Raw genomic sequence first — 21955 nt, forward strand, 5'->3', positions numbered from 1 at the left:
CGCTGTGGCTCAAGTGGTAGAGCGCTAGCCTTGAGCTGAAGAGCTGAGGGACAGCACCCAGGCCCAGAGTTCAGACCCCACAACTGGACCCCCCCCCAAAAAAAAGAAAAGAAAAGTTTTGAGAATGAGATACAGGGAAATCAGAGTCCTTGAGAGTTCCTGGTACCATGCATTTGTAGAATGATGCTTTGAGGACCACCCCCTCCCCACTCACCCCCCAGGACAGGATGGAGAAGGAAGGATTATGGGATTTGAATGTGTCTGCAAGATACAGCCTTCTCTTAAGGACATTGTATGACCTGGATGGATACTCACCCTTAGAGTCTGTGTCATAGGAGGGAGCTAGGGGTTGGGGGTGGGGAATTTGAGCATGTTGTCACTGGGAGAAGACTTATAGGAGGGGTACAAAGTAACTGGCTTGGGAAGTAAGCCAGTGCAGTCAAAGTTCAATCTGCACTATTGGGCTAGAGTGACATAGAAGAGACAGAAGTAAGCAAAGGAAAATAGAAGAGCTGTGAGAGGATGTAGCATGTTATGTGTTTTGTTTTTCTAGATCAGTATTCTCAAACGTACATGTGTGTGTGTGTGTGTGTGTGTGTGTGTGTGTGTGTGTGTGTGTGTGGTGTCATGCATGGGGCTTGTATTGAGCCTGGGAAATATCCCTGAACTCTTTTGCTCGAAGCCTAGTGCTCTGTGTGTGTGTGTGTGTGTGGTGTCATGCATGGGGCTTGTATTGAGCCTGGGAAATATCCCTGAACTCTTTTGCTCGAAGCCTAGTGCTCTACATAGTTGAGCCCAGTATTTTAATGGTCTTTAAAAACAAAAACTTAGAGAATGGATTGGTCCTGAACCCAAACCTCAGTAGCCCAAAAACAAACAATGAAACGAAACCTGGGATGCCTATTGAAACTGTTTTCTGGATTCATTCTCAGAGATTGTCATTTATCAGGTTGGGGCTGGGCACTCCATAGGAGAATCGTGTTTTAAGAATCATGCATTTCTTTGGTTATACTGTCCTTCTAATCTCAACATCTCGGAAGGAACAAGAAAATCAAATGGGAATTTTGAGTTCTAGTTCTAACCCAGATGCTTAGAGAGTTACTATTATTTAGTTCTCACTAACAGTCACACAGTCTCTGTTTTCTGGGACACACCATGGAGACCCAGAGAAGTTAATTGTCCTAAGGCCACTTAACTAACTGATCTTGCATTAGGACTTTTCTCTACAAGTAGCTGCGACAGAGGTTGCTCTAGGTAATAAAGGAAACCCTCACTTTAACCTGGAGTAAAGCAACTCAGATTACCCGGTGTTAATGTAGATTTAGAAATTCATTGGGACTCCTAGAACTATAGCAGTTGTGAATTTCAGAGGTTTGTAATGGGTTAAAGCTTTTTAACTTCTTGTGTAAATATTCTAAAAAGATATTAAAAACAATGAAATTTGAAAGGTTTAGAATCAAATTGAACATGGTTCAGAAATTTCTGACTTGTTTTATTTAGGGTTTCAATTTAACTTTTCTTTTTGGTCTGTCGTGGGGATTTGAACTCTGGGCCTGGGCGCTGTCCCTACGTTCTTCAGCTCAAGGCAAGCGCTCTATCGCTTGAGCCACAGCACTACTTCGGATTTTCTAGGTTTATTGGAGATAAGAGTCTTACAGACTTTCCTGCCCGGGCTGGCTTTGAACCATGATCCTCAGATCTCAGCCTCCTGAGTAGCTAGGATTACAGGTGTGAGCTACTTGCACCCAGCTGGTATAACTTTTGACATGAGAAATTGTGAGTGTTAAAAGGAAAGGATTGCCCCATAATTTAAGTTCTGTGTTTTGAAACATTGCAAAGATAAAACATAAAAGCATCTCAAGGCAAATGTAATAATAAGGTGAACCATTTCTCTCTGGAAAGATATATATATATATATATATATATATATATATATATATTTACACATGAGTGTATATGGCATTCCATTTCATTGTTGAATACAAGGGAACAGCTTTTACAAAATAAACACACAGAGTGATTTGCTGAATAATTCTTTTGTTTTGGGTAGTTAAAAAACTAAAAGTAGATTATAAGAAATCTTAGAACTCTGTGAAATGATAGCTCTGCAGTGAAACGATCCTACTAAAACCACCTTTAAACTCTGATTTACCTCCTGAGTATAAAAGGTACATGTGGTGTGTGAGCTTGCGGCTTTCTCACAGTACTTTAGGTATGCACCTTTCACCTTGATATGGGGAAACCTGTCTTGGCAAAACAGTGAATTTGAGGAGTACAAGCTGCTAATGAACAATACTGTTGTACTAAACAGAAAGCCTCACCTTAATTAAATTAGATTTACATCTCAGATTTTAACTTAGTGAACGTATTTACAATTGTACTGTTTATTCATCCTCCTGTCTGTTTTATTATCAGATGAAGGTTATTAAAACCCACCTCCGGCTTTCTAGCTTTATGTTTTCAGAACTTTGTGTGCACAATTCTCCCATTGCCTTCTCCATTTCTTTACTTCCATTGAAAGTGGCCCTCTTCTCTGAAGACAGGCCTCCACCTTTCAGAGAATGGTGGTAGTCTTTGCTACTGATAGTTGACTTAATAAACGATTTTACTCACTTCACATGCAACTTTGGTTCTCAAGTTGGAACAGAAGTTGTACATGACTCAACTTCTTATTCAAGCAGCAGTCCCTGAAGCAGCTTTCTCTTTCCCCACCTAGCGTGTCCCAAGTCCATTACAGAAAGAGATCTGAAAAGTGTTTAAGCAATTGTGAATGGACCTGCCAGCCCTCCTCCTCAGCCCACATAAGTGAGACATTTAGTCTTTAAGAAAAGGTGCAGACATTGTTAGGGTTGTTCTGTGTCCCTCTAGTATCATTCAAAATCAAGAGTACTGAACTGTAAAGAACTTTAAGGACATCCTCGGTGTTCTGATTTTTTTCTCTCTCATAATGACCTCTTTATTGCCTTTATTTTCTTCAGGCATCAAATCCAAAATTACTTTTTAATACTTGGGGTTGGACAGTAGGGACAGGCCCTACATACTGACTGATAGGTACACTAAGCACTTTTACATATATTTATTTGCTTAATTTATAATCTGGAAATATCTTTAGAGTCTCATTCTTTTTTAAAACTTAAAAAAATTGTTATTGTAAAGGTGATGTATAGAGGGGTTATGGTTACATAAGTCAGGTAAGGAGTAACTTTTTTCTTTTTTTCTTTCTTTTCTTTTTTCTTTTTTTTTTTTTTTTGCCCGTGCGGGGACTTGAACTCAGGGCCTGGGCACTGTCCCTGAGCTTCTTTTGCTCAAGGCTAACAATCTACCACTTGAGCCACAGAGCCACTTCTGGTCCTTTCTGTTTATGTGGTACTGAGGAATCAAACCCGGGGCTTCATGCATGCTAGACAAGCATTCTGCCACTAAGTCACATTCACAACCCAAAGGGTTTTTTGGTTTGAGTTTTTTAAACTATACATATCTGTATATATATGTATGTATACATATATGCACATATTTGTCTTTTCTTTTTTGGTACTGGGCATTGAACCCAGGATGTTGTACTTGGTAGGCAAGTGCTTTGCCTCTGGGCTACATCCCAGCCCTCCTTAAGATTTTTGAAAGCAAGATTAATAAAAGTCGAACACTACTTTCATGTAAGCTTCTATTAAAGTTGGAAGTTAAAATTGGCATATACTAATCTCATTGTTCTCCTTGGAGTTTAATGAATGGAAACAAAGGGTAGAGAAACACTGCTTTTCTCTTAGACTGTGGAAAGTATCAGTGTAGTTTGGACTCACTGAAACCGTGACAGAAGTTATCTGTATTGCTGCTCTTACAAGAGAGAAGTATTTAAGTGATTACTTTGAGTCTGTTGTTTTATGTATGTGGTGTATGTACATATGTATTTATGTGTTTGGGTTTTGTTTGTTTAACTCATCATCTTCCTTCTTCAGCCTCTCAAGATCTAGTATTACAGAAACTCATCCCAGCCAGGCACTGGTGGCTCACGTCTGTAATCCCAGCTACTCAGGAGGCTGAGATCTGAGGAAATCTGAGTTTGAAGCCAGCCTGGGCAAGCAAGTCTTCTCTATCTCCAATTAAATCACTGAAAAAGCCGGAAGTGGTGGCACTGTGGTTTTAAGTGGTAGAGAGCTAGCCTTGAGCAAAGGATCTCAGGGACAGTGCCCAGGCCCTGAGTTCAAGCCCCAGGACCATCCCTCCCCCGCAAAAAAAAACAAAAACAAAACACCATGCCTTGCTGTATGTTACATTTATGTATTTAGTTTTGGTCGGTCGTGGGGCTTGAACTCTGGGCCTGAGCGCTGTCCCTTAACTCTTCAGCTCAAGGTGAGCTCTCAACCACTTGAGCCACAGCACCACTTCCAGTTTTGTTAAGTGATTTATTGGAGATAAGAGTCTCACGGACTTTCCTGCCCAGGCTGGCTTTGAATCTCCATCCTCAGATCTCAGCTTCCTGAGTAGCTAGGATTACAGGCGTGAGCCACCGGGTCAGGCATTTTATGTTACATATTTTTATCTTCAGAATAGCATTAAGCTGTTGGTGTTATTTGTACCCATTTAATAAGTGACTGCATGAGAGCCCAGAGAACTTGTTTGAGGTCACAGAATAGGAGAAAGGAAGAACAGTGAGTCAGCAGCACTATTGAGCCTAGACTTGTTCCTCAGGGCTTCAGTGCTCCTTAGGTAGAGCAGTGCAAATCCTGACTCATGTTCCAAGGATCTTCTCACTGGATCCTTGCTTCAGAAATGTTCTGTGTAATTACGTTTGCCTCCTTTTGGTGGTCTTGTTTGTTTGGTTTTGTGGTAGGGAGTGGAATCCAGGGCCTCAAGCATGCTGGGTAAGCATTCTACCACTGTACCATACCCCAGTCCTCAGCTTGTGTTTAAGACACCATAATTCATAACAAAAATAGTTGGACAATTAAAAGTATGTACCTATTTAAAATGATTGGTATTGTTAAAGAAAAATATACCATATTTACTGCTATTGTGGTTAAACTAATAATGTAAATGCCAATTTTTAGTAATTGTTACTGCCCTACAAATAGTCATTATTAAGGACCTTACTATTTTAAGATTGACTTAAGCTAATTTTAGGAGTGAAATAAACAATCCAAATAATTACCTTAATAGTTTTAAAGTTAGACTGTATTCTAAATATCCAAATGCATGAAATTGAAATATTTTACCTGGGGTTAATTATTAGAACACACCATTTCTTTGGTCTGTTTTTGTTTGATACATTTGTATTTGTGTATTGCTTGGAAGTATGGGCTCTGCGTTTGAATCCTTGTTCTGCCTATCAGTGGCTCTGTTGCTTTGGACTAGTTACTTAATCTCTCTGAGTCTTAGTTTTTCCTTTGGTAAATAGAAATCACCAAAGTACCTTATCAAGAGTTAGTGTGCTGTCCCTGAGCTTCTTTTGCTCAAGGCTAGCACTCTATCACTGGAGCCTGTGTTCCACTTCTGGCTTTTTTTGGGGTGGGGTGGGGTGTACTTTACTGGAAATAAGAGTCTCATGGACTTTTCTGACTAGGCTGGCTTTGAACCATGATTCTCAGACTTCAGCCTCCTGAGTAGCTAGGATTATAGGCAGGAGCCACCAGTGCCTAACAGACAGCTGATTTTATTTGTGGGAATTTGTTGTCTGACTCACTAGAACCTATAGTCTCAGGTTTTACCCCTTCTCTGTAGGCCCTTCCCCTCTCCCTTATAGTTAATCTAGTTTGGGGCTGGTTGTTTCTAGAGCTTGTGCTTAGCCTCTCATTCTCAATTTCAAGATCTTGTCTGTGCCTTTGCCATTTCAAATGTATTCAGCTTTTTCTTGTGTCCCAAGAAGCCTCAGTTTTTCCTGTTTCCTTTTTGTTCTTTTCTAGAGTGCTTTGATTAGATGAGATGGCTTACAAGGAGAAAGAGCTCTTTTACTTGAGTGCCTAGCAATAAGAATCTGTAAGATATAATGGTGATTTGTATTATAGATAACTGAGAGTATACAAAATCCACAAAACTGCTTCATCAGTGAACCTGTCAAGGAGAAAGGTGATTATCAGCGAATAGGAAAGCAGGTATCCATGTGACCACAGAGAGATGAGAAAATAAGCATTTGGGACAAAATGTGAGAGGTTCAGAGACTTCTATGATCTGGTTTGGGAGGCTAATCAAATAAGCAAACAATTTTAGAGCTGACTTAAAAAATGAGGTTTAGGGGCATAACCCCAGTGTGAATTAGGGTCTGTCTCTTTATAATTTTTCATTTTAATTATTTGACTTGATAGTGGCTATAGGTCATTGATAAATTACTTTGGAAGTGCCTCTTATTGAATGTGGATGGCGTCCAAAATTATTTAAATGTTTTCAATTGTGTGAAGAGATAGTATTTTTATAGGTCATAATATAAAAGTGGTTTGTGATCTGTTTTTTGGGTGCCTTCTAATTTTATAACATAATTATATATAGAATTAAATCATCAAATAAAGTGGCATGTGGGAGTGGCTTGCTTTAATATTCCAGGTTGTATTAATTTTAGATAAAATGAAATTAGTGTTCCTATGGACAATTGAGCCAAGTTCTCGAATTACTCTATTCAGTTGGGATTGCCTCAATTTAACACAATGATACTTTTAGAGTTTTTGAGGATAATGAGAAAAATTGAACTGAAATTAAAATTCTCTTTTGCAGTTTGGGCAAAATAACTTCAGTGAACAGCAGTCAAGAGAGGGTCCATATAAGAGATCCACTTTTGTTCTAATTTAATTAAGTCAGATTGCATGATTTTAAGACCATTTTTACTGTACTTGGATAATGTCATGATTTAATGCAGTTTAGTGCTCTCTGCTTTATGTGATTTCACTCTTTCCTCTTTCTTACTTTGTTTCTTTCTTTCTAAATAATGACTAGAGAGAAGAAACTGGGAATCAGCCTTCAAAGGCCAAAGAGTATAAGGAATTCCTACTTTTTAATTTTTTATCTTTTTATTTTAATTTTTATTGTAATGGTGATGCACAGAGGGGTTATAGTTATATAATTCATGTATTGAGTACATTTCTATTTCTTTTTATTTTTAAAATAAGGTTATATTGGGAAACTCTAAGTTAATCTATACTATTGGAAGAAATTCTTGAGAGAGGTTTCGCTTTGAAACCTTCAGAGATGTAAGTCTTTTCTGGGTTCTAGAATAGATAGGGTATAGGCCATTCTGAGACTTCTCCTGAGTGGAGATCTTTGTTTCTGTTCATCGATTGGATGAACAGAACATGGATACATGTTTTCAAAAGGCCCGACAAATTATAGCTGGCTGTATGCCAGTGTTGTAGGATGCCCTCCAATACGATGACATTTGCATTCTCTTTTTCATAACAGTTTTCCGTGGCCAATAGAATCCTGTAGAAGAGACACATTTGGGGCCGTTCATAAAGCAAAGAAAAGGACTAGAAACAGTTGCCAGGTCCAGTTACAGAAGTACTAATGAAGGATAAATGTTAACTCACTTTCCTGTATTAACAACCTTTACCTCTAACATACCGCACACATTCCCAGGCATGCACATTTCACATTGTTTGTTTCAGAGTCCTGCATTTACTGGGTAACTACCCGTGGGAATTAAACTATGATTGGGCAAAGTTGATGTGACGGTAGGTCAGGGAGTGGGGGTTAGAGAGAGTGGAAAAGGGGTGAAAGGGCCTCTTCTGACTTGAGTGTAAACGCTGCATTCATGTCAAATGTTGGAAGGGCCTCTTGATCAGGGTTTGGTATGTAGAGAATGGAAAGCTGAGTTGGTAAGCTTTCTTCTTTTCCTCCTAAATTCCACCCTGATAACAGAAAAGCATATTTGACCTGCCTAGCATTAAAATATTTGAGCATTAAGGGTCAGGTGCTAGGCTTGAGAATTTGTTTAAGCTGGTTTAAATACAACTTTAGTGGCAATGTGGTGTCCAAACAAACTAAGGAATAGGTACACTACTTTTATTAGTAACTACTGTTTAATTTTTAAAGAACAGAGTAGGCCTTTTGAAGGCAGTTTAAGGAATGGGTGTGGAAGGGGGTGGGGGGGAAGGAAATCTCAGCAGAATGCTTTTAGTTATTTCCTGTTATATAAATGCTACATATTTCTCATGCCTGCAGACTCATAGCAAATGGGAACAAAGCTCATTGAGGCTTAAATTTAATTACTGTTATAAAGAATGTAGAAACTATATAGGGAGTGAAGGAACCTTGAAGGCTGGCACAAAGTGCAACTTTAGCGTTTTCATCCAAATCCTGTATTGTGGTATTTGAACATGCAATAAAGAAATATATCTGGATAAAGTAACAAATTCATGATTTTTTGATTGTTTTGGTTTAGCTCATTAAGCTTTTCTGTTTTAGAGGCTGGGAAGGTGGCTCAGAGGTAGAGTGCTTGCCTTGCGTGCATAAGGGGCTGGGTTCGATTCTTCAGGACCATATAAGTAGAAAAAGCCGGAAGTGGTGCTGTGGCTCAAGTGGTAGAGTACTAGCCTTGAGCTGAAGAGCTGAGGGACAGCGCCAGAGTTCAGGCCCCATGACCGACCAAAAAAAAAAGAAAGCTTTCTGTTTTAGTAAAGTCTATATCTAGATGGACATTCCAGATGAGAAAGTGCCTCATTTATAGTATCCCCAAAATAACTTAATATTTTTGTTATACTATTATAACACGTGCTTAAAAGAATGCTATGCTGATAGGGTTCTTTTAATATTTGTATTTAATTTAGCAAATTTGGATTTTACATAAGTAATGAGGACTTAAAAAGCAAGCTTTAAGTTCAAAATTTCTAATAGAGCTAGGCACCAGTGCCTCACACCTGTAATCCTAGCTACTCAGGAGGCTGAGACCTGAGGATCGCAGTTCAAAGACAGCCTGGGTGGGAAAGTCCGCGAGACTCTTATCTCCAATTAACCCACAGAAAACTGGAAGTGGCTGCGGCTCAAGTGGTAGAGTGCTTGCCTTGAGCTGAAGAGCTGAGGGACAGCTCCCAGGCCCAGAGCTGAGGGACAGCTCCCCACGACCACACCCCCCCAAATTCTAATAGAAAATTATGTCAAATTATGTAAAAAATGTATGTAAAATTATTTTTCTATCATTTATGCCCTCATTTAACCAGGTTCTAGCCTAGTGCCTGAAAAAAAGCCATTTAATGCAAGTTTTGTTGTTTCTTATTCTTGTAGAACTTCTAGAACAGGATAAGACATTTGACACATTTATTGTAACCACTCAGGGTTAACAGTATAAGCATGTAAACATTCCCCTTCCCCTTCCCCTATCCTTTCTCCTTCCCCTTCCCCTTCCATCCCCTCCCCTTCTCCCCTTACTTTTTGCCAGTCCTGGGGCTTGAACTCAGGGCCTGAGTGCTGTCTCTGAGCTTCTTTACCACTGAGCCACAGAGCTGCTTCTGGGCATTTCTGAGTAGTTTATTAGAGATAAGAGTCTCAGACTTTCCTGCCCAGGCTGACTTCAAACTGTGATCCTTAGGTCTCAGCCTCCTGAGTACTTAGGATTATAAGCATGAGCCACCAGCATTCAAGAACCAATAGATAGTTGGGCTGGGAATGTGGCTTAGTGGTAGAGTACTTGCCTAGCATGCATGAAGACCTGGGTTCGATTCCTCAGTACCACATAAACAGAAAGACCAGAAGTGGCGCTGTGGCTCAAGTGGTAGAATGCTAACCTTGAGCAGAAGAAGCTCAGAGATAGCACTTAGGCCCTGACTACAAGCCCCAAGATTGGCAAAAAAAAAAAAAGAAAAAGGAATTGATAGTTGCAAAATGATCCATACTATTTTTTTTTTGTATAATGGAGACTCTTTGTGTCTACCTCACAGGAATATTTGCATATTAAGGAGTTGGAGCTGGGTGCCCATGGCTCATACCTATAATCCTAGCTGCTCAGGAGGCTGAGATCTGAGGATCATGGTTCAAAGCCAGCCTGGGCTGCAAAAGTCCGTGAGACTCTTATCTCCAATAAGCCACTCAGAAAACTGGAAGTGGCACTGTGACTCAAGTGATAGAGCGCTAGCTTTGAGCTGAAGAGCTGAGGAAAAGCGCCGAGGCCCAGAGTTCAAGCCCCATGACCAACAATAAAAAAAAGGAGTTGAAGTACATGAAGGTGGCAGGACTGAATCAGGGTCTGTTTGAAGCATGCCTTAGCAAGACCAAGGGAATTCTTTCTTGAGTCAGTTCACAGTCTCAAGTTGTTTACTCATCGATGATTAAAATTAATTCAGTAGATATTCATTGAGTGTGTATAATGTGTGTTATTTAGTCTGTGTACCCTGGAGGATGGAAAGATATAGAAAGATCAATGATTACAGATCTGGATCCACAAGTGTCTAGAATTTATAACTAGAAAGTAGTCGATAGCTTACATAGAATGTAGATAAAACACTGAGACCCAGTGACTAAAAGCCTTGTGGAATAACAAGCAATATTGGCTTTCTTCTGAGATCTAAAATTCTCCTAAGATGGAGCAGTGCTTTTCATGAGTTAGGTCTTTACAAACTGGAAGCTCAGGTCTTCTCTCTCCCCTCCTCCTCCAGTTATGTAGCTTGAACTCTGGGCATGGACACTGTCCCTAAGCTCTTCAGCTCAAGGCTAGCACTCTACCACTTGGTCCACAAACCACTTATGGTTTTCTGGTGGTTAATTGGAGATAAGAGTCTCATGCATGGACTTTCCTGCTCCTAGCTGGCTTTGAACCATGATCCTCAGATCTCAGCCTCCTGGAGTAGCTGGGATTATAGGCGTGAGCCACCAGCACCTGGCCTTCTGTAGATCTTATATCTGAGCAGGTAGTAGTTGTTAGCAAGGCACCAAGAGATTGGATGATAGTTGTTGTCCCAGCCTAAAGGACATCCTACATGAATTTGTCAGAGGCCCCATGGAAATCTCATATCAGGACAAATCACCATAGTTTGTGAACATTGGAACACCTTTGAGGAGGTCAGATCTTGAATGTGCTACAGAGTGTGGCTTTTCTCTGTGTGAACTGTATTGTTGATTTTTAAAAGGCACATGCTAATTTGAAAGGGCCTTGCTTTACATTTTTTATATGATATACTAAGGAAAACAATATTTATTGAGAATTTAATAATCTGAATCATTGCATGACTCAGAATAGGTAGGGATAAAAGCCTTTTGCTCACATAGTTCTTATATAGGAATAATTAGTGAAAGACACAAATATAAAGAACAGTAGAAGTTAAGGGGAGGGGGAGATTGTATTTAGTAGGTGTGCGTGGAGTTGAGTTTTGTATAGAATCATCATGTGTCACATTCTGTTTGGGTAGTCCCAGTTTGCTTCTGGTATTCGGATGTCTCATCTAGTAAACATCCCGTCTCAGATTCAGCATTGTCATTGTTTGGATGATTTTATACTGTTCCTCTACTACAAGGATCAATATGACTTGATTCTGTGGTGATAGATAGCTAAGGAGAAATTGCATAAACCAAAAACATGGGCAGTGGGAAGACTGGTGCACTCCCAAAAAACATGTTTAGTTTGATTCTGTTTGGGGGAACAAGAAAGGAAACAGCCAGGTGTTAGTGGCTCACACTTCTTATTCCAGCTACTAAGGAGGTGGAGATCTAAGAATCACAGTTGGAAGCAAGACTGAGCAGAAAAATCCATATTAACAAGCAAAAAGCTGGAAGTGGAGGTGTGGTTTAAGTGGTAGAGTGCCATTCATGAGCGAAAAACTAAGTGAGAGCACGAGGCTCTGGGTTTAAAAGCCGCGCGCGCGCGCACACACACACACACACACACACACACACACACACACACACTCTCACTCACTCACATCACAGAGAGAGAATAAGAGAGAAAGAGGTAGATAGAAAGGAGAAGGGCAGGGAGGATAAGAAAGAAGAGGCTGGGTGCCTGTGGCTCACGCCTGTACCTGCAAAAAAAAAGAAAAGAAAAGAAGAGGAAATTATCGTGATGAGATTTGGGATCTAAGTTGAGGTCAGATATCAAGTACTCTGAATGTCAGACCAGAAATGTAGTATTTAAATAGTTACACATGGAAGTCTGAGTGACTTGTTATTAGTACAGTATTATTAAATAGATTTGAATATATCTATATACTTTCTACCAGATATACTTTTAAAAGGCTTTTTTTGTAGTTGTTGGTTGTGGGGCTTAAACTCTGGGCCTGGGCACTGTCCCTCAGCTCTTCAGCTCAAGCCTAGTGCTCTACCACTTGAGCCATAGCGCCACTTCTGGTTTTCTGGTGGTTTATTTGAGATAAGAGTCTCATGCATAGACTTTCCTTCTTGGGCTGGTTTTGAACTGCTGTCCTCAGATTTCAGCCTCCTGAGTAGCTAGGTTTACAGGTGTGAGCTACCAGTGTCTGGGAAGGCTTTTTTGAGATACAAGATTTAAATAAAAATTATTAGTGACGGCTGCCAGTTAAGGAAAATTTAGATTTCTATTTAAGATAGTGGGATTTTTTTTTCTTCTTCTTCTGGTGTGTAAGTTGTGGGGCTTGAACTCAGAACCTGGGCACTGTCCTTGAGCTTTTTTGCTCAAGGTTAGTGTTCTACAACTTGGAGCCACAGCACCACTTCCAGTTTTCTGGTTGTTAATTGGAGGTAAGAGTCTTATTGACTTTCCTGTCTGGGTTGGCTTTGTACCCCAGTCCTCAGATCTCAGCCTCATAAGTAGCTAGAATAACTGGTGTGAACAACCAGCATCCAGCGTCAGTGGGAAATTTTAACATGAATTACCACAATCAATAATTAAGTCTATAGAAGCTACAAAAAATAAAGTTTTAGAGCATAAGTTGATATTGGGTCTTGGAATTATACTATTTATTTTAAAGATGAAGAAAACTAGCCAGGCACTAATGGTTCGTACTTGTAATCCTGGGTGATTGTGGTTCAAAGCTAACCAGGACAGAAAAGTCCACGAGACTCCATCTCTAAAATAACAATAGAAGGCAGGACTGGCAGCATGGCTCAAGTGGTTAGTGCCAGCTACACAAAGCAAAGCTGAGCAAGCATGAAGCCTTGACTTTAAGCCTTCATGTCAGCCCACAAGCTCCCCCCCCAAAAAAGGAAGAAAGAATCTGACAGAGACATTGTTAAATGTCAGAACTCTTCAGCAAGTTGTTGGCAGAGTGGCATCGGAACTTAGCTGCTTTGCCGTCTCATCATCCAGTGGACATTTGATTTCATAACAGAACTGTGTTTAGGGACTGTTTCACTTTTGGCCAGGTAACGGTGTTCCCATGTCTTGGCATTGTTGTGATATGGTAAAGGCATCTGCTCTATTTCAAGGATGTAGAAGCTTAAGGTTTAAAATGTCTAGTGCCTAGAAATCCTTCCAGGAAAGCAAACATTGAGGAGGAAGACAGTTAAACAATTGTTTGCCCTTGAGTGTCCCAAAGCCAGCTGGCTGTGCTGGCCTGTGGTAGAAGTCATTATGGATAAAAGTGAAAAAGACAATAGATTTTACTCTTACATTGAAATAACAAGTTTAAAATTTAGGGATGGGTTAAAAAAATGCAAGTTAAAAAAACAAACCCTAATTTTAGATATTAAGTATTTTTATTTTTATTGTATAAAGCATATCCAGACTATATTAAGATATTTGGAACTAGTAAATGTAACAAAATTGGTCAATTAAACATAAGCTTATAAAACATTAACATGTAAGAACATTATTTTACTTTAATACATTTATAATTGAATTTCACTGAAGATTTTGTGTGTTACTATAAAGGTATTAAGGTTTGAGGAAGGAGCAGTAAGTATACTTTTTTTTTTTTATATGTTTAGGGACAGTTAACTTTTCTGTCATTGAATTTTTGAATGATCATCTAAGGGACCTTGTGAAACATGATCTTGCAATGCCCAAGTGGTGGATCATGGAATACGTAGGTGATGAAATAAGTGTCTTTACATGTACAAATGTAGTTTGTTTACATGATGTAGTGTTCATGGTAAGGGAAGCAAGTGATTTTGGAGATTCAAGACCTAGTATTAAGAGATGTTAAGTAAATTCCCAATTGTATTATCAAGTCAACATATTCTCATTCCTGAGCACTTTTGAAAACCTAATTCTAGATTACTTTAATATGAACAAATGAGGCAGACATTTACTTACATAGACAAGTTGCTATAAAATCAATACTTCCACACAGACACTAAACTTCAAAAAATGCACTTAAAGGACAATTATTTTTCTGGAAAATAGGTTTTAGAGAATGGTAGGCTTGTTGGACAAATTGAACATAAAGCTACAGCAGAAAAAATACTGAGAAGATTAATAGTTCCAGATCCGTATTACCTTAAAAAGACATAAACAGTAAAGTAAGAGTTATAGGGCCCTTAGCTGGAGAATGATTTCTGTTCTAGAAAACAGTGAATCATCCACTGTCACCTAAAGTCTCAGTAGGTTCCAGCCACCAGACCAGTCTAAATGAGATGGAGTGTTTAGAGATGAAGCATTCAGCACCTAGCTCGTATGTGATCTTTAGACATCTGAAGGGGACTTCCAGCTTAATGGAGATTAAAAAAAATATATATATATGTATATATATATATTTTTTTTTTTTGCTTTGTTTTGTTTTGTTTTTGTCAGTCATGGGGCTTGAACTCTGGGCCTGGGCACTCTCCCTCAGCTCTTCAGCTCAAGGCAAGCACTCTACCACTTGAGCCACAGCGCACTTCTGGTTTTTTGGTGGTTTATTGGACATAAGAGTCTCACAGACTTTCCTACCCAGGCTGGCTTTGAACTGCAATCCTCAGATCTCAGCTTCCTGAGTAGCTGGGATTATAGGCATGAGCCACTGGCGCCCAGCTTTAAAATAGTTTTTTTTTTAATGGAAGATTTCAAAGTTTTATTGTTATTATTAAGGTGTTGTACAGAGGGCTGTCATTTCATAAGTACATTTCTTTTTGTACAATGTCACCCCTTCCTTCACTATCCCCCAATTTCTCAAAATTTTATTTTAATCAATTATATGTGCAAATGATGTACACACACATATATAAGTTCCCAGCGCAAATTCATTCATCCCCTGACCAACTATTCTTCCTCAGACCGAATTCTTTCCCCAGATCACATTCACACATTTAACAATTTCTCAGAGATAAATATATCTTTGTGGGTTTTTAAAAAAGTTCCATTGTTATTATAAAGGTGATATACAGAGGGGTTACAGTTATATACGTCAGGTAAAAAGAACATTCCTTTTTTGAACAATATCACCGCCTTCCCTTGCTCATCTTTATGTTTTAAAATAATATATTCATATGTGTTGACTTCAGTTTTAGATTTTGAGAAATGGACTTGTGTGTGGGTGAGAACCAGGGCCTTACCCACGTAAGCATACTCCCTGCCCCCATCTCTTCTGTACTACATTGCCTGGAAAAGAATTCAGTAGTCAATGTTTACATTTTTATGACTATATAAATGCTATTCATGGGTGACCAGTCTAGCATACTACGATTAAATTTCCTTTTTTTTTTTGTAGTTAATAATTGCCTTTTTTCCTCCATTGGTTTAATTTTCTACACCTCTGTAACCAGTTTGTTATTAATATATCCTTCATTTCTTTCTTTTTCTATTATTTTTCTATTATTTACTCATAGCACTTGTGAAGAATAATGGTTTCTCTGTGATCTTTCCATACATACCTATGCTGTGCTGTGTTTGAATCTCCCTTCCATAACACACCTTCCAGGTGAGTCCCCATTCCCTTCCCTAGTCTCACTTCTACTTTTTGATCATTGTCCTTTTGATTAGATTTCACGGAAGGAAATGTGATACTTGGATTTTTTTTGTGTTTCGCTTGTTGCACTTAATATGACAATTTCCAGTTCCATTCATTTTCTTTCAAATGGCATGATTTAATTCTTTTTATGGATGAATAATAATTTAGATATATCAATTTTTAAATCTGTTATCTGAGGATGGGCACCTAGGCTGATTCCATAATTTGCTGTAATAACAATAGTGCTGCAATAACATAGGGATGTACATGATTTTTATATACATTGAATTCTTTTGCTCAGGTGTACAGTGATCCCTCACCTATCATGGGAGTTACATTTCAGAGACCCCCTGCGATAGGTGAAAATCTGTGATGTAGCGGTGTTACATAGTCATCCCTCGCTATATTGTGGTTCACTTATTGCTACTCTGCAGATTTTCATTTATTGCAGGGGTGAGGGGGTATCTCTGGAATGTAGCTCCCATGATATTTGAGGGATCACCATTTGCATATTTAACCCCCCCCAAAACCCACCATACAGTGAAACTTCAGTGAACCAAGGTGCAGTAGGGATGACTATATCTCAAAGACTGGTATAGTTAGATCATATAGTGGCTCTATTTTTAGATTTTCAAGAAATCTCCATATTGGTTTTTGTATGCTTTTTTTTGGGGGGGAGGAATTAGGATTTATGTAGCCTATTTTGCCTAATTTTACTTTAACAGTTATTTTTTTTGGGGGGAGGTCTGGTCGTGGGGCCTGAACTCTGGGCCTGGGCGCTGTCCCTCAGCTCTTCAGCTCAAGGCTAGCGCTCTACCACTTGAGCCACAGAGCCACTTCCAGCTTTTTTCTTTTTGCTTATGTGGTGCTGAGGAATCGAACCCAGGGCCTCATGCATGCAAGGCAAGCACTCTACCACTGAGCCACCTTCCCAGCCCCATCCTCCAAGCTTTTTATTATGAAAGATTTGAAACATGAAAACTGAATGAACACCTGAGTATGCTTTTCTTCCTTAGGGGTGTGTGTGTGTGTGTGTGTGTAAATACATTTATCTATATTTACTTTTTGTTGTAATATTTGAAAGTAAGTTACAGATATTATGAGCCTTCATTCCTAAAACATTCAACATGCTTTTCCTAAGGACAGTACTATATTGGAGAAATGTATCATTATTCATACATATGGAAATAAATCGTTCTATAATATCATTTAACATCTCATGTATTTTAAATTCTAGTTCCAAAATTCTCTTATAACTTTTGTCTTAAGAATTAGGGTTCTGAGATAAACACAAACCTGTAATTCCTTCCTTCCTTCCTTCCTTCCTTCCTTCCTTCCTTCCTTCCTTCCTTCCTTCCTTCCTTCCTTCTTTCCTTCTTCCTTCCTTCCTTCCTCTCTCTCTCTCTTTCGTCTTGAACTCTGGGACTGGGTGCTGTCCCTCAGCTCTTCAGTTCAAGGCTAGCTCTGTACCACTTGAGCCACAGCACCACTTCCTTTCTTCTAGTGATTTATTCGAGATAAGAATTTCACAGACTTTCCTGCCTGGCTGGCTTTGAACCACCATCCTCAGATCTCAGCCTCCTGAGTCGCTAGGATTACAGGCTTGAGCCACCGGTGCCCGGCTGCAAGTTCTTTTTATTTTATTTTAGTTTTTATTGTGAAAATACCGTATAAAGGGGTTACAATTACATGGGCAAGATAACGAGTACATTTCTTATCAAGCATTGTTGCCTCCTCCTTTGTTTCCCCTTCCCATCCCTTCCCATCCCTCCCCCCCCAATCCTCCCTACACCCCCCCACCACCAAAGTTGTAAAGTTCCGTTTTTCGACATAACAACTTGTACATCTCATTGTTGCAATGGGTCCACCTGTATCCCTATTTTAACGATTCGTTTTTCCCCTTCCCCTCCACAAACTATACCAACATCAAATACAGTGAAAGCAGGGGTTATACCGTGGGGGAGGGACATACAAAGCAACAAAGAAATCATAAATATGTTAGAAACAATTGCATAAAAGAAAAAAAGAAGAACATTTGAATACTTATCTTGGGGTTCATTTCCCTAACATCAACTTACATGACCTTTTCTGCTTGACTCAGATATACACTGGTTATTGCAAATAAGGGAAACCATGGGACCTATGTTTCTTTGGGCCTGACTTACTTCACATAATATAATTTTTTCCAAGTCTTTTCATTTGCAAGTTCTTTCTTGAACAGAACAGTTCCTCCAAATTTTGGATCTTTATTTAGTTGTTTATTTTGGTTGGTCATGGGGCTTGAACTCTGGGCCTGAGCACTGTCCCTGAGCTCTTCAGCTCAAGGAGCACTCTACCACAGAGACACTTCCGGTTTTCTGGTGGTTTATTGGAAATAAGAGTCACATGCACGGACTTTCCTTGGCTTTGAACAGCAATCCTCAGATCTCTGCCTCACAAGTAGCTAGGATTACAGGAGTGAGCCACTGGCGCCCAGCTTTATTTTGTTTTCTTGTATTTAATCTTGAGCAGTTCAGCATCCAGGGAACAGTAGATAAGTGACTGAAGATAAGGTCCTAGATAAGGCTCCTTCCTCCTGCTTGAGATGTTAATGGAAGCATGTGGGAATAGAACACGTTTTGTAATCTTATTGCTTTGTTTCTCTGACTCCAGTGCTATTAATCTAAAGCTTAACCGTGTTCTTCCTTGTACAGTTTATTAGTACTTAAAATGAAAAAGCAGTATTTATCTTCATAGCAATGATGAATTATATTTAGAGTCCTTCCAGCCCACCCCCTTCACCTTGAACTCTTTGCCAGCATTTAGTCTCATGACTTTTGTTTGCTTCAGATTGAATTTGAGTTTAAGCTCAAAGGGCATGCATTTTTGTTTATGACTAAGGGCTGATCTCTGAAGTTATCAGACATTCCTCACATTCCATATGTCTAATTTTTAGTGCTTGGAGGATCTGGTGCTATGCCAGGGGAAAATAGAGGCTAGAGAGCAGAAGGAAATACCACCAGAGTCTCCACATAAGTTATAAAAACTCACTCATATGTTTAACTAGCAAAGCAAATGCCAAGCATGGAATTGATTTGTAGTATGTTAATGTCCTTCCTTAGGCTTCTTAGGAACTTTTTTTTTTTTTTTAAGCTTTCTGCTATTTAATTCTCTAAATTCCAACCCGGGGAGTCTGAAAATTTTGTGATTCTTTTAGTTGTATTTAGGGTCAGTACTAGGTGTTTTTGTAAAACAAATGCTTGCAGAAAGCCAAGTATCCAGGGAGTGACTTAGAGTCATCAATATAGATGTGGACTACTGAAAATAGATTCATTGGACAAATGAGCACCAACTATTGTTCTAAACTGCAAAGACTGCAGTGGTGGAGAAAACAACTGTGGAGGAGAAAGATGATACAAATAAGAAATAAACTAGGTCATAGTAACTATGTCAGATCAACTTCTATTAGCCCTGTTGACTTAACAGAACTTGTAAATTTTAGTGACTTCCACAAATATCTACTACTTGCTTATATGACATCAAGTAAACTAAAAAATAAAAGAAGCAAAAGTCATGTAAATGCTGACTTAATTTTTTAATCATTTACTTGCTAAAAATGTATAAAAAGTAAAAATCAGATTTGTGTTGCTCAATATTACACATACCACAACAGAGGCAAATTAGCTTCTGATATTAATAATTTAAATATAACCTTTATAATTTTAATAGGTCATAATTTAATACAACAAAATTGCAGATGGAAATTGTAGCTTCCTTGGACAGATGCTTTCAGTGTTTGTTACATTCCTTTGGCGCTAACCAAGACACAAGAAAGGCTAAATCAGAAGGATATTTTTTCTTCTTAAGCAAGACATTATAAATAAAATATGTGAACAGATACCCTAGAAACTGATTGTAATCAAGATTCCTTTGTAAATATAAAAAGCCTTATCCCATGTTACCAAAAATATCAGTAACACCGATAAATGCAGACATAAATTTTGTGTGTCTACACAGTCATCTTTGAACTATGAAGCATGTTTTCAAGTGTGTGCTTTTTCTCTAGCATGAGAGGCTGAAGGTACAAGGAGAATGTCTGACTCATTTACCTTCTCAAAGCTTTCTTTGCAAGCAGTCAGACTTGGTTTAATTGTCTGGGAATCTGGTTTGATGCCTCTGTGGTCTTCACCTTCTGGAATGCCAGCACTTAGCCGAGAGCCTCTTCCTCACTTTGAGATCCTGGAAGATCACTGAGAGCCAAATGCTAGATTAGTTCATTTGGATCTTTTAGTGAAAGACCAGGCTCTGCTTTTTGTTCATTTAAATCTGTCAGGCATACAGTATTCATGTATCTAATCAACATGGTGTGTTTATCCAGGCAAGATTGACAGCACAGAGAGATACCGAAACAACGCAAATTTCACATTATGAGCATTGTGTAATTCACTGTGAGATTTATTTGCCTTGTCTCTAAATTTAACAATAGCTGTGAGACTATAAAAAATTAAAACCATAGGATGAGAATGAATCACCCCTCTACTTCCTCAAAGTCAAAACTTAGTTCTTAAAACTCTGCTCTGAGAGCAGCTGTGACTTTACACTAGGGCGTCTGACTCACTCACATAGTTAGAACTCAGGATGATGTCACTGAGCACTCATTTCAGAAGCTGCAGGCTTAAGGGCTGAACCAGAAACTTCCCCCAAGTCAGCCACCTTGGCCCCAGTTGCTTTCCTGAAGAAGCCACTGGTGGAGATGGAGTCTCAAAAACTTGTATGTCTGGGCTGGCTTTAAACCACAGTCTCCACCTCCCAAATAGCTGGGATTGATTACACAGGAATCTTCCATGCCTGGCTAGTAGTAGCTTTTGAGGAGAGGAGGATGAAAACTAGATTGAGAACTGGTGGTCAAACAGACTTGGAGGATTATCTTCAATACTTACATTGTTTTTATGAGGAGGATATATTCATACAATCTCTTACCAGAATTTTATGCAAAAATATTTTAAAAACTATTTTCAAAAGACACTCAGCTGCTGTAGAGAATAGATTGTAGAAGGAAATGAGTGGAAAATTACCAGTTAGCAAGTCAAGGTAGCCGTCCAGGCAAGAGACACTAGTAGTTGTGAAAAGTTGTATGGTTGGAGCATGAGCCTGGAGGACCTGGATGGATTGGATATGGGGTTGTCCCAGAAGGAGGCCTCAAAAATGTCTGTCTGCTGGATAGAACTTGGGCACCTGGGTTGGTGATAACTGCCATCTTCCAAAAAAGGATTGTTTGGGAAAGGAGGTTGTTTGGGAAGTTGTTGTACAGGAGAAATTAAAAGTTGTATTTTATGAGTTACATTTGATGTGGAAACACTGTGGAATTTTCAGGTAGAAGGTGCTGCTAATAAATTAGGATTCCATAAAACATCTGGCTGGAAATCACTTACTCATTGTTTTCTCCAAGGAACAAGTATTGAATACCGTGTGCCATGCTCTGTGCTTGGCACACAAAGATGAAAAACTGGTAGGACCTTGGTGAACTGAACAGACCAACTGAAAAGGTTGACAGTGTGATATATTTGAATGGAAAATATAACAACAATGTTTAGTGGCTTGTAAAATGTCCTTCAAGGGCAAAATGGTGGAAAAGTAGAAGGAGAGGAGGGAGGTAACTGCATATATGATTTTTGTTAGCTTTACATCAGTTTGGCTGACAGACTTTTCCTTGAATCTCCTAGGCTGGTTGTTGGTAGATTTTTCTGTAACTAGCATTGTAAGAATCTGCTTTGCAGATGTCCTGTTTCAGAGCTGTGAATAGTGTAGTATTTCTACTGTTTTCCATCTTGACTCGTGATTTCCTGGTGTTAATGAGGCTATCTTGTTGGTATCAGCTGGTTTTTCTCTTTCTGCTGATGTTTGGTATTTGTAGTACACTCTGCCAGTAACTTGTGCCAACTGTGTCATGAAACCTGGCCCTTCCCACCAAGTTTGGAATCTGACTGTTTATTTCCCCTCTCAAAACTTAGGGTGATGCAGATGTTTATAGCAGCATTACTTATAACAGCTAGGAGTAGAAATAATCCAAATAGTAGCTGGTAAATCGGCAAGCAAAACAGATTATACAATGGGTATGACAATTTTTAGACTCTTAACTGGCTATCCAGTCTTCTCAGAACCTTAAAATATAATCAGTGTTTTTCGTAAACAAAGTTAATGGATAAGAAATATCTTCAGAGACTTAC

At 39.0% G+C, this 21955-nt stretch overlaps 1 protein-coding gene across 1 annotated transcript in view; it reads left to right on the forward strand.

Annotated features, from left to right (window-relative positions):
• Positions 1–21955, forward strand: part of LOC105991236 (protein WWC2-like) — a 115126-nt gene that overhangs the window by 66114 nt on the left and 27057 nt on the right. The window lies entirely within an intron of this gene.

This window comes from Dipodomys ordii, unplaced genomic scaffold (genome assembly GCF_000151885.1).
Source record: "Dipodomys ordii isolate 6190 unplaced genomic scaffold, Dord_2.0 Scaffold4, whole genome shotgun sequence".
In the NCBI taxonomy this organism is placed as follows: Eukaryota; Metazoa; Chordata; class Mammalia; order Rodentia; family Heteromyidae; genus Dipodomys; species Dipodomys ordii.